The sequence below is a fragment of the Colossoma macropomum genome, unplaced genomic scaffold (assembly GCF_904425465.1).
Source record: "Colossoma macropomum unplaced genomic scaffold, Colossoma_macropomum, whole genome shotgun sequence".
Classification (NCBI taxonomy): Eukaryota; Metazoa; Chordata; class Actinopteri; order Characiformes; family Serrasalmidae; genus Colossoma; species Colossoma macropomum.
Window position 1 is genome coordinate 15,107,139 of NW_023494803.1, and position 14,905 is coordinate 15,122,043.

Genomic DNA, 14,905 nt, shown 5'->3' on the forward strand with positions numbered 1-14,905 from the left:
ACATCAAGATATCAAAAATCAACTGTTGATTGACTGGTTGATATCTCATTGTTGTCTGCAATCGCTTCCCCCCCCACACTTTTTGTCTCTGATTATTGTACTTGCTGTGCAGAAAAAGACTTTAAGCAGTTACAGACATTGAGGGAAAACAAATATTCAGACACCTTCACTGTAAAAAATGTGACCAGTAGTTACTTAAAAAATTATGAGCAAAATAATTTCTGAGCAAAATTACTTTATATTTACTCACTATCAGGGGAAAATATATTTACATTTACTAAATATCTGGGGAAAACTGGTTTATATTTACCACACTTTACTACAGCTGTGGCTGCTAGAACTTCACCATAAAAATATAGTGGCAAGGTATGAGACATTACAGTAAGCTTTTTTGGCAACCATAAATGAATTGTTCGGTCAATTACTGTGGGGAAAAAAGCATATATTGTAAATCTTTATACAGTACATTATTTTAAAAACAACAGATATACTGTTAACATAATTACAGTCTACCAGTGATAAACATAGTACAACCATGACATATTACAGTATTTTATTTTAAAGTTCAGCTTTACAATAAATTACCAGCAGCTGTAGTTGCCAGAATTTCATTGCAAAAAAATACAGTACAGCACATAAGGAATTACAATTAGTTGGCATATATTTAACAGTCAACAACAGCTAATGATAAATTACAAAGGAAATAACAAATAACACTCATTACAATCCAAGGTACAGACTATTTTGATGAACTTTAAGAAACTTTTCTTGCATGATTCAATAAAATGTCCAGGATACTCACAAAGCAGTGCTAAGATGCTGAAAAAAACAGCATGCATCCATATATATAAAGGATAATCCACTGTGGAATGAATAAAGATCATGAAAATAATTAGCCACTTGCCCTGGATGATCAAGAATAATGAGTCACTGAGTTCAGACTTGACCAAAGAGGGTGCTCATCATGGGATAGAGTCTCACACGGACATGATGTTGGATGATTACTGGAACTTAAAGTGTGCACTGTCATCAGTTCTGCATAAGGACACACATGTTGGCCATCAGGTGTTCACTGGGGACTGGCACAACCCTCTCTGTAGCCAGAAAACAGAAACAAATCTAAAAAGTTAGATGGATGCAGTGCTTGAGCATGGAGGCCTTCTGTTGCTCAACTGATCTCCAATGAAGTATACATGGGAGAAACCAGAATTCTGGAATACAGTGTTGCCGGTTACTTTTATAATTGATAGAGTATGGGAGTGAAAGGTTAAAAAAAGGTCACATTTCAATTCTAAGACATCATCAGCATTTGTTTCACCTCTGTCGACTAGCAGCCTAAATGTGCAGATGCCTGCAGTCAATCAGATTCCTTAGCAACAAACTACTACACCCTAACAACCACTTATCACTGTCTGTATACAAAGAAACAGATGGACTCTAGTCTGTAAGTCAGGAGTACTGTAAAAATAGCCAGTGAGAATATATGTAGAGTATGTTTGGGAGAGAGAATGAACATCTGAATCCTACCTGTTAAATATACTCTTAACAGATGTGAAGGTCTCTGGTCAATTTCTTTGTCGCTTGCAGTTTGTGAAGATGGATTCCTCATGACTGCATCTAAAATGAAGAAATAAGTGAGCAAAAATAGTAATAAACACTTACCATACAAAACATAAGTAAAAGTAAAAAAATAACAAGAAAAAGCAAAGGAATGCAAAGCAATGCAAGAACGAGCAGGTTACTGTGAATAACATTGTACTATATCTTTTACAATAGCACACAAACTTTAAAGTTCTATTGTTTTCATACAACAGTGGACCATGTCTTGTGCTAAAAGACGGAATAAAATATTTAGCGTACGATGTACTAATATTACAAAGAGCAATACCATAAAGATACTGTAAGTTAAAGTACCTGGGACAATTCCTGATCAGTTGAGAACCAGAAGCAGCAGTGGATGGCTGTAAAAGATAAAACATTTGGTAAAGGTTTAAAAGACCAGCTTCAACAACTGAAACAGATACAGGCACATTTTTGTTGGCTAGAAGAAGAACATATAACATAAGGAGAAGAAAGAACAGATTTCACAAACTTTAGAGTGATATAGGAGTGTTAGCATGTAAAATCACTTTGCGGCTAGTTGCCAAATCGCAGCTCAGTTGACCTTATTAAACTAATGCTTTAACTGTACCAGTCACTCGACATCTCCCCCTTAGATTTCTGTGTTTAACCTCTAAACTTGTGTGAGAAAAGCATCGAACATGCTTTGTGGTGTGTGAGCCCGTTAGCCTGCTGGCCACCAAGCTAACAGCCCCACACATCACAGACCGTAATTAGCTAGGTAGCTAGTTTCTGCGTTTCTGTCATTCAAACACCAGTCACTCTGTCGTCATCTAAAAACAGGGGATTCTGTGGTAGGAGGCTGCTGGCACAGACATAAAAGCCAGACTGAAATTGGTGAAAACTTAGGGGGCCAAAATCCATCTGGGAGAATGTCCTGTGGACAGATGAGACAAAATTTTTTTTTGCTTAAGCACATCATTGTCCTTTAAAGAAACAAACACTGTCAAACATGGAGGAGGTTCACAGATGTCTCGGGGTTGCTTTGCTGCTTCTGGAACCAGGTGCTTTGAATATGTGCATGGAACACTGACAAAGAATTCTGGAGCTCAACATAGGGCCCAGTGACAGTAAGCTAAGACTTTGCCAGGTTATGGGTGTTTTAGCAGAACAATGACACAATGCATACATTAAAAAGCACCCAGAAATGGTTTAAAATAAAGTGCTGCGCTGTTTCGAAATGGCCTTAAGTGAGTCCAAATTTCAATCCCATAAAACACCGGTGGAGAGATATCAAAGCACTTTAAAGTAATTTTTTTTCCATCTTCATCATCTTAATCTTGATCCAGCTAGGGTCATGGTTGCAATAGGGAAAGCAGAGAAGCCTGGATGACCCTGTCCCCCGCCACTTCCTCCAGCTCTCTCTGGGGTATCGTGAGCCACTCACAGGCCAACTTGGAGATAAAATCCCTCCAGCAGGTCCTGGCACGACCTTGGGATCTTGTCCCAGTTGGCCGTGCCTGGTAAACCTCCAGCCTTTAAAATAAATACCAGCAAACAGTAAAGTCACTGTTTACAGGTTTATTATTATCCTTTAACAATAATATATACACATACATATGTTAAAGATCTATGAGGCCAAGGCCGAAACATACACACAATCACGCATGCATGCATGCCCACATGCCCACACACTTTAAATCAAGTCAAGTTAGGTCAGTTCAAACTTTTTCAATAAAGGAACAAAATGCAGTTCCTCTGGAATACAGTGCTAAATTTAAACACAGAATAGCAGAAGATAAGAGGGTAACAGTACAGAACTCAATGAATACTATGTATACACAACAATAAATTATGCTAACATTAAGGACAGGACATCAGACAAAAAGAAGAATTGTAGACAACAAGACTGAAGACAAATGTGCAGTTCTTGACTATTGCAGAAATGACCACTGTATGTGTTATTCAACAGTATAAGGCGTAAACTTAGTCCTAGCAGCAGTGAACACTGTTAGAGCTCAGAGAGTGTGTACGTATACAAAGTGTCTTGTCCTTGTTAAGATAAAAAAAAGTCTGTCTCATGTAAAGTAACCAGGTGTAGAGATGACTGTCTAGAAGTCCACCAGGCAGAAAGTAAATGTTCATCTGTCTGGAGGACTCCAAAGCTTGCATCCAGATGGGAGGCATGAGAACAGTCCATGTAGGGGTAAGAGGGATCTTTCCTGATGATGCAGGCAGTCTTTATATACCATTTTTTGTAGATGGTCTCGAAGGCAGGAAAACCTGATCCAGTGATGGAGTGGGCAGTTTTCACCATCTGCAGCAGTGCTTTCCTATTGGACACAGAGCAGTTTCTATACGAGACAGTAATGCTACAGAACTCTTTATATCAATATAAAGAAAAAAAGAAGCAAAAAACACACAATTAAGTACATGAAACAAGTATGTTTGACATGTAAAAGCAAACTTTCGTATTTTCCTCTATTACTACTGTTGCAAAAGACCAGTCTCAGATTTCTTCATGCACATTGTGTCACATACCTGAGTAGTCATCTATTTAAAATGCACACTTAACACGTGTGCAATTACTATGTTCTACTAATTAGTATTCGTTGTACTCTACCAAACATACTAAATGTTGTTCACACTGAAATGTATTTTTATATGTCAAGCAATTTGACAAGCACCTCAAATAATTCGTTTTCATACTCTGGCCAGGGGTGGCACGGTGGCGTAGTGGGTAGCGCTGTCGCCTCACAGCAAGAATGGCCTGGGTTCGATTCCCGGCTGGGCGACCAGGGTCATTTCTGTGTGGAGTTTGCATGTTCTCCCCGTGTCTGCGTGGGTTTCCTCCCACAGTCCAAAGACATGCAGTCAGGCCGATTGGACATGCTAAAATTGCCCCTAGGTGTGAGTGTGTGTGTGACTGTGTATGTCTGTCTGTCTGCCCGCCCTGCGATGGACTGGCGACCTGTCCAGGGTGTATCCTGCCTTCCGCCCAATGACAGCTGGGATAGGCTCCAGCACCCCACCGCGACCCAGAAGGATAAGCGGTTTAGATGATGTATGTATGTGTATACTCTGGCCTTGTGTAATACCTGCAGGTTTGAAATTGCATTTTCACAGTCCTGGAGGGCCAGAGTTCAGCACATTTTGGTAGTCTTCCTTCTCAAACACACCTGATTCAATGTTTTGAAGCAGCTAATTGTCAGGTTTAACTGGTGTGCTAAGAGGACACCTGTGCTCCATGACCACAATTCACCACCCCTGTTCTATAAATTCATTTTGTTTTCAGTATTAGTATCTAAATAAATAATCAACAGTTTAAATACAGCTTCATATTGTAAGCCTGTCACAATCATGAAATTTTAGCTGAGGATTGTTATATAAATAACTGCAATTAACAATTTGTCTGTTTTGTTCAATTTATAAAACTAAAGCAGATTAATTGGCTAATTAGCTATCTCGCTTTGCTAGCTCTTTACGTGAGCTAACAAGAAAAGATCTACTGCACGACAGTTACACTGTCAACCAAAACTTACATTTTTTGCATGAGAAAAATGTAAGCATGCTGAAAATATGAGTGAAAAACACTTGCTAATATTAATATTACCTATTCTAGCTATTAAATTAACAGTCATGCTTGTTATGTCATTTTTTATTATTGCCCTAAAAATGATAAAGCACACAGTTTAAAGTTAGAACTCTAACTAGGAAAGAAGTAATTTCTTTTATGTACATTTATTTGGCTCAATAATGAAAATGTATCCAGCTCACATTATACCTGTCACAATATAATATGATTATGAAATCTAATGGCTGTAGAAAATAACTGTGGTTAGATTAAATAATTGCGATTATCTCAAATAACTTTGATCAGGTCATTATATAATAACTGTAATAATTGTGACAGGCCTACCATATTGCACATACTAAAATAATGAATTTTGTATCTTTAAAATGAACAACCTTTCCCTTTAAATTATTAAATTAAAAAAAGAAAGTAATTGTGGGTAAAAATATTAGCTAAACACCATTAATTAGTTTTCTAAAGATAAGATGAAAAAGGTAAACTTTCCAAATTTGATTATATGTCTTTACATCAGAATCTTTACAGCTGCATGAGAACTGTTACTTATGGTACATTAAATAACATGGCACTCACTGTGAAATGAAGGCCTGAAATAAAAACCCAAAAGAAAGCTATGTTCAGTTATCTACACACTGAGTTTAATGATGTTTCAGTTTCACAGTGATGACAATAATTACAGACATTAGGCTCACAGTTCTGTCTCTGACAGGCTTTCATAGTAGGTCTCAAACATCCTACAATTTTTAGAGAAAAAGCATACTATTACTTCAACGTAAAATCTCCATATCCTCAGAATACTGCTTGAATGTACAAGTACTGGCCTACTAGTAGCTCCTTAGATAAAAGTAATTTCCTGTTAGTTTAAAAAATAAATACCTGTTAGAACCGGTGTGCACAACTCCAGTCCTGGAGGCCCATTGTCCAGGAGGTTTTGAGGTTTCTCTACTCAAAAGACACTCACTAAACCTGGCAATTAACAGATAAATGTACACTGTAAAAAAAAAATCTGTGTAATTTACAGTAAAATACTGGCAGCTGTGGTTGCCAGAATTTCACTGTAAAAAGTAAGGTGACAACGTATAAGACATTATGGTACGCTTTTTTGGCAACCATAAATTTCACAGTTAAAAATTGTTTTGTTTACAGTAAATTACTATGAAAAAAATTAATATATTGTAAATCTATTTACGGTAATATGCTCTAAAAATAACAGCTATATTATAAATCTGTTTATGGTAAACAATTTTAAAAACCAGAAATATATTGTAAACATAATTACGGTCTCTCTCAGTGATGGACACACTAAAACTGTATTATATATTACAGTACTTTATTACAAAGTTCAACTTTATGGTAAATTACTGGCATCTGTGGTTGCCAGAATTCCACCGCAAAAAACGGTACAACACATAAGGGGTTACAGTTAGTTGGCATAGAATTTACAGTCAACTACTGTTTATGATAAACTACAAAGAAAATAGTCCATTGTAAACAAAGGTATAGACTACTACAGATAAATATTAAGATACTGTTTTTACATTTACAGATTCTCTGTGAAAAACAAATTGAACTGATTTAATAACTTGTCCAGTACACTCACAAATTAGTGTTGAGATCTTGAAAAAAACAGCATGTGTCCACATATAGAATAATCCATGGTGGAATGAATAAACCTCATGGGAAAAAATAGCCACTTGCCCTGGTTGATCAAGAGTAATGAGTCACCGAGTCCAGACTTGACTCAAGAGGGTGTTCAACATGGTATAGACTCTCACATGGACATGATGTTCAAGAAACCGGAACTTAAAGCATGTATTGTCACCAGTTCTGCTTGAGGACTCACATGTTGCCCATCAGGTGTTTGTTCACTGTGGGCTGGCACCATCCTCTCTGCAGCCATAAAACAGAAAAAAAAGCAGTTAGATTGATGTATTTCTTGAGCATGAACCATATTGCAGAAACTTCTTACCTCTGAAATCTTTTTAGTCACTATGACAACTTCAGTTAGGACTGAATTTAGGACAAACCCCAACAGGGTCCTAACTTCTGTTTAAGCATCTGTTTCTACCATTTTTAGGCAGCTGCATAGGGCAGCATAGTTCACGACTAGCATAATGACGCTACATTTATTTATACTGTGAAACGCTGCTTTCACTGTGAGATGTTTTTCTTTTCTTTTCTTAAAAATCTCAGACACTGCAGACCCGATCTCCACCGTCCCCTTTTATTACCTTCGTGTGTTAATGTTGATGATAAAATATTACAGTGATGGTGGTGAATAATGAGAAATAATGAGGATGTGCTCTTACAATATTCTTAACTTAGCACACAAGTTTTGTTTGACCTTTTTACATCATGGTCGGTTGCTAGGTAACAGGCATAGCAGTTGACTGTCAACTTCAACTGAGTAGGTTAAGATTTCCTAACTTGAGATAAGATTCTGCAAGATAAGATAAAGAGCCTAAATTAAGATAAAATTTGCTTCTGTAATACGAATGTGAAAAATCTTAACCCTCAGATCTAAAAGATAGGAAGTTTCTGTAATTTGGCACAGCATTCTAGAATATAGTTTATAGTCAACAGAGTATCAGGGCAAAAGGTAGAAACAGATGTTATTTCACTTTTGAGCCTATTTACAGCCCAACCTCCGCTACTCACGTTGTCTTTTCTTTTCCTCCATATCTACCTCCTTTTATTTATTTATTTATTTTAAGATGAACACTAGGGATAGGTATCGAGAACTGGTATTTAACTGCTACCTGTTCCAGACTGGTCAGTAAGGGTAAGACGTTCAAAAGTGTGGGCTCACTTTACTAAATTTGATGATAATGCAGCATTAACCATCTAAAACATTAGTTAAAAAAATGAGAGTGTAGAATCCCTGGTGATGCTACAGCCATCCGTAGCCGGGAGTCCGAAAGAGCACAATTGGCCTCGCTCTCTCTGGGTGGGTGGGATGGCTGCCCTTCTCCCCCCCATCACTCACTAAGCGCGATGCTAGTCAGCGCAGGCGTCTGTTAGCTGACGTAACAGATCTGGCGGTTGGCGCTTTCGTCCGAGCGCGTTCGGCTGTCCAATGACGTTGCGTGAGCGGCGGCTCGAAAAGATGCGGTGGCTGGCTTCACAGGTCTGTGTTAGCTTTCACCATCCTAGTGTTGATAGCATCGTATGATTGGGGGGAGTCCTAACTAGCGGGGTGGAATTGGAGACGACTAAATTGGGGAGAAAATCGGGGTAAAAATTAACCTCAGTGAGTCAGACTTAAGTTATTTTTCCATTTTCAGTTTCAACATTTTCGACATTGAACATTTAAAATACTACTTAGATTCAAAGTGCAGCATTCACTGAAATTAATACAGCTGAAATGCTTTTGAAGGTTAAAATACAAATATTAATATAAAGTAATTATTGCAGTTCATTCAAAATTCAAAAGTTGTGTATGATTGCTGAAACCTCACTGCACCATATACAACTGTTTGTAGTGTCGGGTGTAATACAGCTGAAATATTATTAAAATTCAAAATATACAAAAATTAATAAAAAGTAGTCACAGCAACATATCCAAAATCCAAAAGCTGTGCATCATTGCTGACACCTTGGTGCACCATACACAGCTGTTTTTAATGTTGTAAATAATGCAGTTGAAATATTATTGAAATTCAAAATACATAAAAATTAATAAAAGGTAGTTACAGCAATATATAAAAAATCCAAAGGCTGTGCATCATTGCTGACACCTCACTGCACCATACACAACTGTTTTTTATGTTGTAAATAATGCAGCTGAAATATTATTGAAATTCAAAATACGTAAAAATTAATAAAAATAAATACAGCAATATATCCAAAATTTAAAGGCTGTGCATCATTGCTGACACTGCACAGCTGTTTTTAATGTTGTATATAATTTAGCTGAAATAGCTTTATACTTTATATTAATGTTTATGTATTTTGAATTTCAATAGAATTTCAACCACATTACATACATCACTAAAACCATTGTATTTGGTTCAGCAAGATGTCAGCAATCATACACAAGTTTTGGATTTTGAATGTAATGCAATCTCTCATTTAAATAATTTTTTATATATAACTATATATAACTGCTTTATATACATTTTTATTTATTTTGAACTTCAATAATATTTCAGCCACATTACATACAACATCAAAAATAACTGTGTATGGTCCAGCTAGGTATCACCAATCATACACATTTTTTGGATTTTGGATCTAATGCAATATCTCATTTAAATATTTTTTTTATATATTTTTAATTTCAATTATATTCCAGTAACATTACATACAGCACTACAAAGAATTGTGTACAGTGCAGTGAAGTGTCAGCAGTCATACACACCTTACACCTTTTGGATTTTGGATATAATGCAATAAATACGTTATATTTTTTTTATTTAATTTGAACTTCAATAGTATTTTGCTCATCTTACATACAACACTAAAAACTACTGTGTATGGTGCAGTGCAGTGTCAGCAATGATGCACAGCCTTTGGATTTTGGATATAATGCAATAACTACTTTATATTAATTTTAATTTATTTTGAACTTCAATAATATTTTGGCCATCTTACATACAACACTAAAAATAACTGTGTATGGTGCAGTGCAGTGTCAGCCATGATGCACAGCTTTTGGATTTTTGATATATTGCTGTAACTACTTTTTATTAATTTTTATGTATTTTGAATTTCAATAATATTTCAGCTGCATTATTTACAACATTAAAAACAGTTGTGTAAGGTGCACCAATGTGTCAGCAATAATGCACAGCCTTTGGATTTTGGATATATTGCTGTAACTAATTTTTATTAATTTCTGTGTATTTTGAATTTCAATAATATTTCAGCTGCATTATTTACAACATTAAAAACAGTTGAGTATAGTCCAGTGAGGTGTCAGCAATGATGCACAGCCTTTGGACTTTTATATTATATATTACTGTAATTACTTTTTATTAATTTTCATGTATTTTGAATTTCAATAATGTTTCAGCTAAATTATATACAACATTAAAAACAGCTGTATATGGTGCAGCAAGTTGTCAGCAATGATGCACAGCTTTCGGATTTTTGATATATTGCTGTAACTACGTTTTATTAATTTTTATGTATTTTGAATTTCAATAATATTTCAGCTGAAATATATACAACATTAAAAAACAGCTGTGTATGGTGCAGTGAGGTGTCCGCAATGATGCAACGCCTTTAAATTTTGGATATTTTGATTTAACTTTTATCAATTTTGAATTTCAGTAGCATTTCAGCTGTATTACACCCAACACTACAAACAATTGTGTATGGTGCAGGTAAGTTACAGCAATCATACACAACTTTGGAGTTTTGAATGTACTGCAATAATTACTTTATATTAATATTTGTATTTTAAAAAGCATTTCAGCTGCATTAATTGCAGTGAATGCTGCATTTTGAATCTAAGCAGTATTTTTAGCTACATTATATCCTCAAGTAAAATTCAAAGTTTGTGTGTTTGAAACTTATCTGCACCAAACACTGCTGATTTAAATGTTCAATGTCTAAAATGTTATCGAAATTCAAAATGAAAAAATGTACAAGATTTAAAACTTACATCTGACTCACTTAGTGTTTGATGGATTTAATGATGATTTGCAATTTGATCCACTTAAATAAGACGTTTTCTTTTCTATATTCTCATTTTTTAATATTCTCATTTTTTAATATTTTAGACGGTTAAGGATCTATTGAACCTTCAAGACTGCTAATGTCTGTCGATTACTGAACCTCCGTCATCAAGCTAACTAGCTATATCAGTATATAGGTAATATCAGTTTTTACAGGTAAGGTACGCTCAGTACTTTTAGGACAATTATTGGCAAGTACATTTTAGTTACAGGTTAATTCAAAGTCCTTTTTCTAAATTAAAGTGGTGTGTGTTTCTAACCATAATTTAGAGCAAATAACACAATTAATCAGATGTGCATGGACACAGTGTTTATGGAGCTATTGACGTTTTATTGTCTGGCGGTGTCTATTGTTAGCATGAATAATTAAAATATGTATTTAAATGCACTGAAACGCTTTGGAGGAAAACAGAGGCGTGTGCATGGATGTAGGTGTGGCCTAGAAGTGCATGATTTTCCTTCCGACTGAAAAACTTGTCTCAGTTCTATGGTATTAACACAAAATAGCGGTACGTTAAATGTCACCCAAACTGCAAAAGAACAGGTGTGCATCACTCTCTGTGGTCGTACTGTCAGGAATATGTAAGTCTTTACTGACTATCTTAGTCCGATCACATGTTATTAGCGCCGAAAAGACGAATATCGAAAATAAAACTAACTTTACCGTGGTAAACTAGGCTGTATGTTAAACGGTAAACTGTAATCTGTGGGCGACACCTGTTAACTAAAGTAGCTGACAGACTCCCGTAAACACGGTACCTGTTTAGCTCGGCTAACGCTCCCTCAGGCTGGAGTCGAGTTGTGAAAGCGGATCTCAGCAGGTTTCGTGTTTGGCCGCTGATAATAACGCCGGTTTCTTTAGTTCATGTGAAAATGAATACAGATGACCGTTTGGATGCGGTCTGTTCCTCGTATGTGCTGGTTCAGTTCTCCTCTGTCCTTCTCCACTTAACTGGACATCTCTGTAGTGTTTTTCTTGCCGGAGGTGCTGTTTCTTGATTGGTGAATCTTTTCAATTTAACCACGCTTTTTTATTATTGGGTGATAAGCTGATACGCTCATCATTTATTTTTACTTTGTAAAAATTATGAAAATTAAAGTAGCAAAGTAAAAGTATTTTATTAAAAATGAACTAAGAGTAAAAGTACTATGATTTAATTCTACTCCAAAAAGTACAGTTACAGGGAAAACTGTGCTCAATTACAGTAACGAGAGTAAATGTAATTCGTTACTTACGCCTCTGATTCTAATGATACCTATGCCTAGGGACCACTGTATTTCGTGATTATGGCTGAAAAATTCAGTTGGGAAAAGGGAGTGTCGTTTGTTACCGTTTTTAGCAAGGTCAAAGAAAGTGTGGTTAATGTTTAAGTTAATGTTTTGTCTAATTAAATGTCTCTGAGACGTTATGGGAGAAAGTGCCGTTTGTGGCTGTCAATACAGCCGAATGAAGATGAAATTAAGACTCGACTGGCAATGCTACAAGCATAAAAAAAAGCTTCAGCAGACATGAGACTGTGGCTTCATAATGACTTTAAAAAGCTCAGTTGTTAGCGCTGAAATCTGTGTCTAACCGACACAGGCTCAACATTTTAATGTCTGTCAGCCATCGATGATGGACGATGGCATCGTTCATCAGCCCAACCCTAGTAAGTCGATGGGGAGAAACAAATGCTGATGATGACTTAGTGTGGAAATGCATCAGTTCCTACCGGTCACCCTGATTAATTATATTATTAATTATTAATTATAAAAGTCATCTAACTACATGCAAAACTACATTCCAGAGTGTTGGTTTCTTGTATGTAGAGTTGTGCTTGCATCTACCTACCCTTTGCTACACTGAACTATATCACCGCTTACCTCTAATTACCCTTGACAAGACTGGTGTCCAAGACGTTGGGTTCAGACGTGAATGCAGAGCGGTGGGATAAAGTCCAATACAGTCAGGGTATGATGTTCAGAAAACGGGAACTTTGAGCAGGTGCTATCATCATTTCTGCTTGAAGACAAGCAAGCAACTTGTCAGTCAGGCGTTTGCCGTGGACTGGCAAGGATCCTCTCTGCAACCAGAAAAAGACAACAAAGAAAACAACAAAGAAAACATTAACAACACCAACACCACCACCACCACCACCACCAACAACAACAACAACAACAAAAATAATAATAATACTACAACCCCTTTTCCAAAAAAGTTGGGATGCTGTACAAAATGTAAATAAAAACAGAATGCGGGTTTTTTCGCCTGGGGTCTCCACAGTTTCTCCCTCAATCTCCCTACCTCCTTTTGCATCCTGGAGGATGCAGCATCCATGATTTCTAAAAGGAATTCCTTAAATGAGCTTGGGCTGAGAGAAGTTGCATTTGTGGATCCTGTTTACATATGGTTTATCATTTGCACAGTAGAGTTTTAACTTGGAGGGGGGGGGATCAAACAAACATTTAAGAGTGACACTAATTTAAAAGTCTATCAATTAAATGTACTCACTCAATGCTGAGTGTTGATAATGCTGATGACAAATCAAAGTGCTCACCATCACACAGTCCTGCAATGTTGACAGCCTCGCCTTTTCCAGCTGCACTGTGCTGAGGAGAAAGTTCATCAACATAAAAGTTGCAATCTATTGAAAAATACAGCATTAAAAGAGACAGATCTGAGGTGGTTCTTATTAAACATTGCAATCCCCCCACTATAGCCTGTGGACCTCAGGTTACTTTGGGCCAAGTCTCCATAAGGAACAAAATATGTGTATTCTGGTAGTCAATAAAATCACTACGGATAAAATATTTATTAAACAGCCTAAAGCCTTCTGTTGTTAAATTAATGTACACTGAACTGTACAACGACTTACTACTATTTATCCTTGCCAAACTGGTATCTGATCAGAAGTGCAGAATAGTAGGACAGCAAAGAAGCTGACGAAATCCATGTCAAGTACAACCACTGGTAGACGTAATAAGACCTGAAAGAAAGAGTAAGGAGATAAAAGACAGGAGGGCATACATCCTCTTAAGTGAAAGATGAAATAATCTCAACCATGAACCGTTCTCTATTTTCAATGCACAGGTTGCAAATTACAATCAAATGGCTAAACTCACACACAAAAACAGCCAGGCCTGGCTTACCTGGTGTAACATATATACATATTGTTATTGCAGCATCCAAGGTTCCATTCCAGCTTGGGCCCTTTTCTGTATATCATCCCCTCTCTCCACTGTGTTTCCTGTCTATTAATACTGCATCTGTCCAATAAAGCAGAAATGCCAAACAAATCATCTTTGAAAGTTAAAATTAAAAACAGCTTGCTTTTGATATTTAAATGTATTAGAAACTCACCGCTTTCCATAACCGCTCACAGGAGTATGAAAGCAATGCATGAAAGGTGACAAGAGTGAAAGACTTACATTTTTACACTTGTAATAAACAGAATTTATACAAGAGCAGTGTGTATAGATAATTAAGGCATTTTACTCTTAAAATGTTAAAACATTTGTTAGACATGTGCTCAGTTTACTTACCTTGAAGAAGATTATTAGATCTTAGCAATGCCAGCAGCCTTCAACCTTCTCTGAAGTGTCACAAAAGCACTGAAACAAAGGCTCAAGTGGTCATGGACCAAATCTTCTGAATAGTTGCTTCTGGCAAAAAAAAATAAATAAAAAAAAATGGAAAACTCCCTGTATGTACTGTAAAATCTTGAACTAAATTACTGTTTGCCATTTTCAGAATTATATAATGAAAGTCAGTCTTCCCCTTTAAAATGTTTAAGCTAACTGAAAGAACAGCCTCCAACAAAAATGACAAACAAAATTGCTGTTGCTTTGAACCGTTCAAGTAATCATTAGGCATTAGTAATTCCACCAAAATGTACAATATTCAGTTCAGATAAATTAAACAGAACCAAACAATGCTTATTAAAACACTAAAGCTAGCTGAAAACATCAAAGAATACTATTCTGAATGTCAACAATTAACAGTTAACAATTAACAATTAACTGTTCCATACAGCTAGTGCTGTATAAGAGTTCAGTTGGATAAATCCATCCTTAACATGTCCCTCTCCACTCA

The 14,905-nt window shown here is 36.2% G+C and overlaps 1 long non-coding RNA gene across 1 annotated transcript; it reads right to left on the reverse strand.

Moving 5' to 3' along the window:
* Positions 1-13,722: 13,722 nt before the first annotated feature.
* Positions 13,723-14,221, reverse strand: LOC118823502. Its single transcript, XR_005008533.1, has 3 exons — positions 14,174-14,221; positions 13,963-14,079; positions 13,723-13,799 (listed from the first exon to the last, which is right to left on the reverse strand). It is a non-coding gene; the product is annotated as an uncharacterized LOC118823502 (long non-coding RNA).
* Between the last annotated feature and the right edge of the window lie 684 nt (positions 14,222-14,905).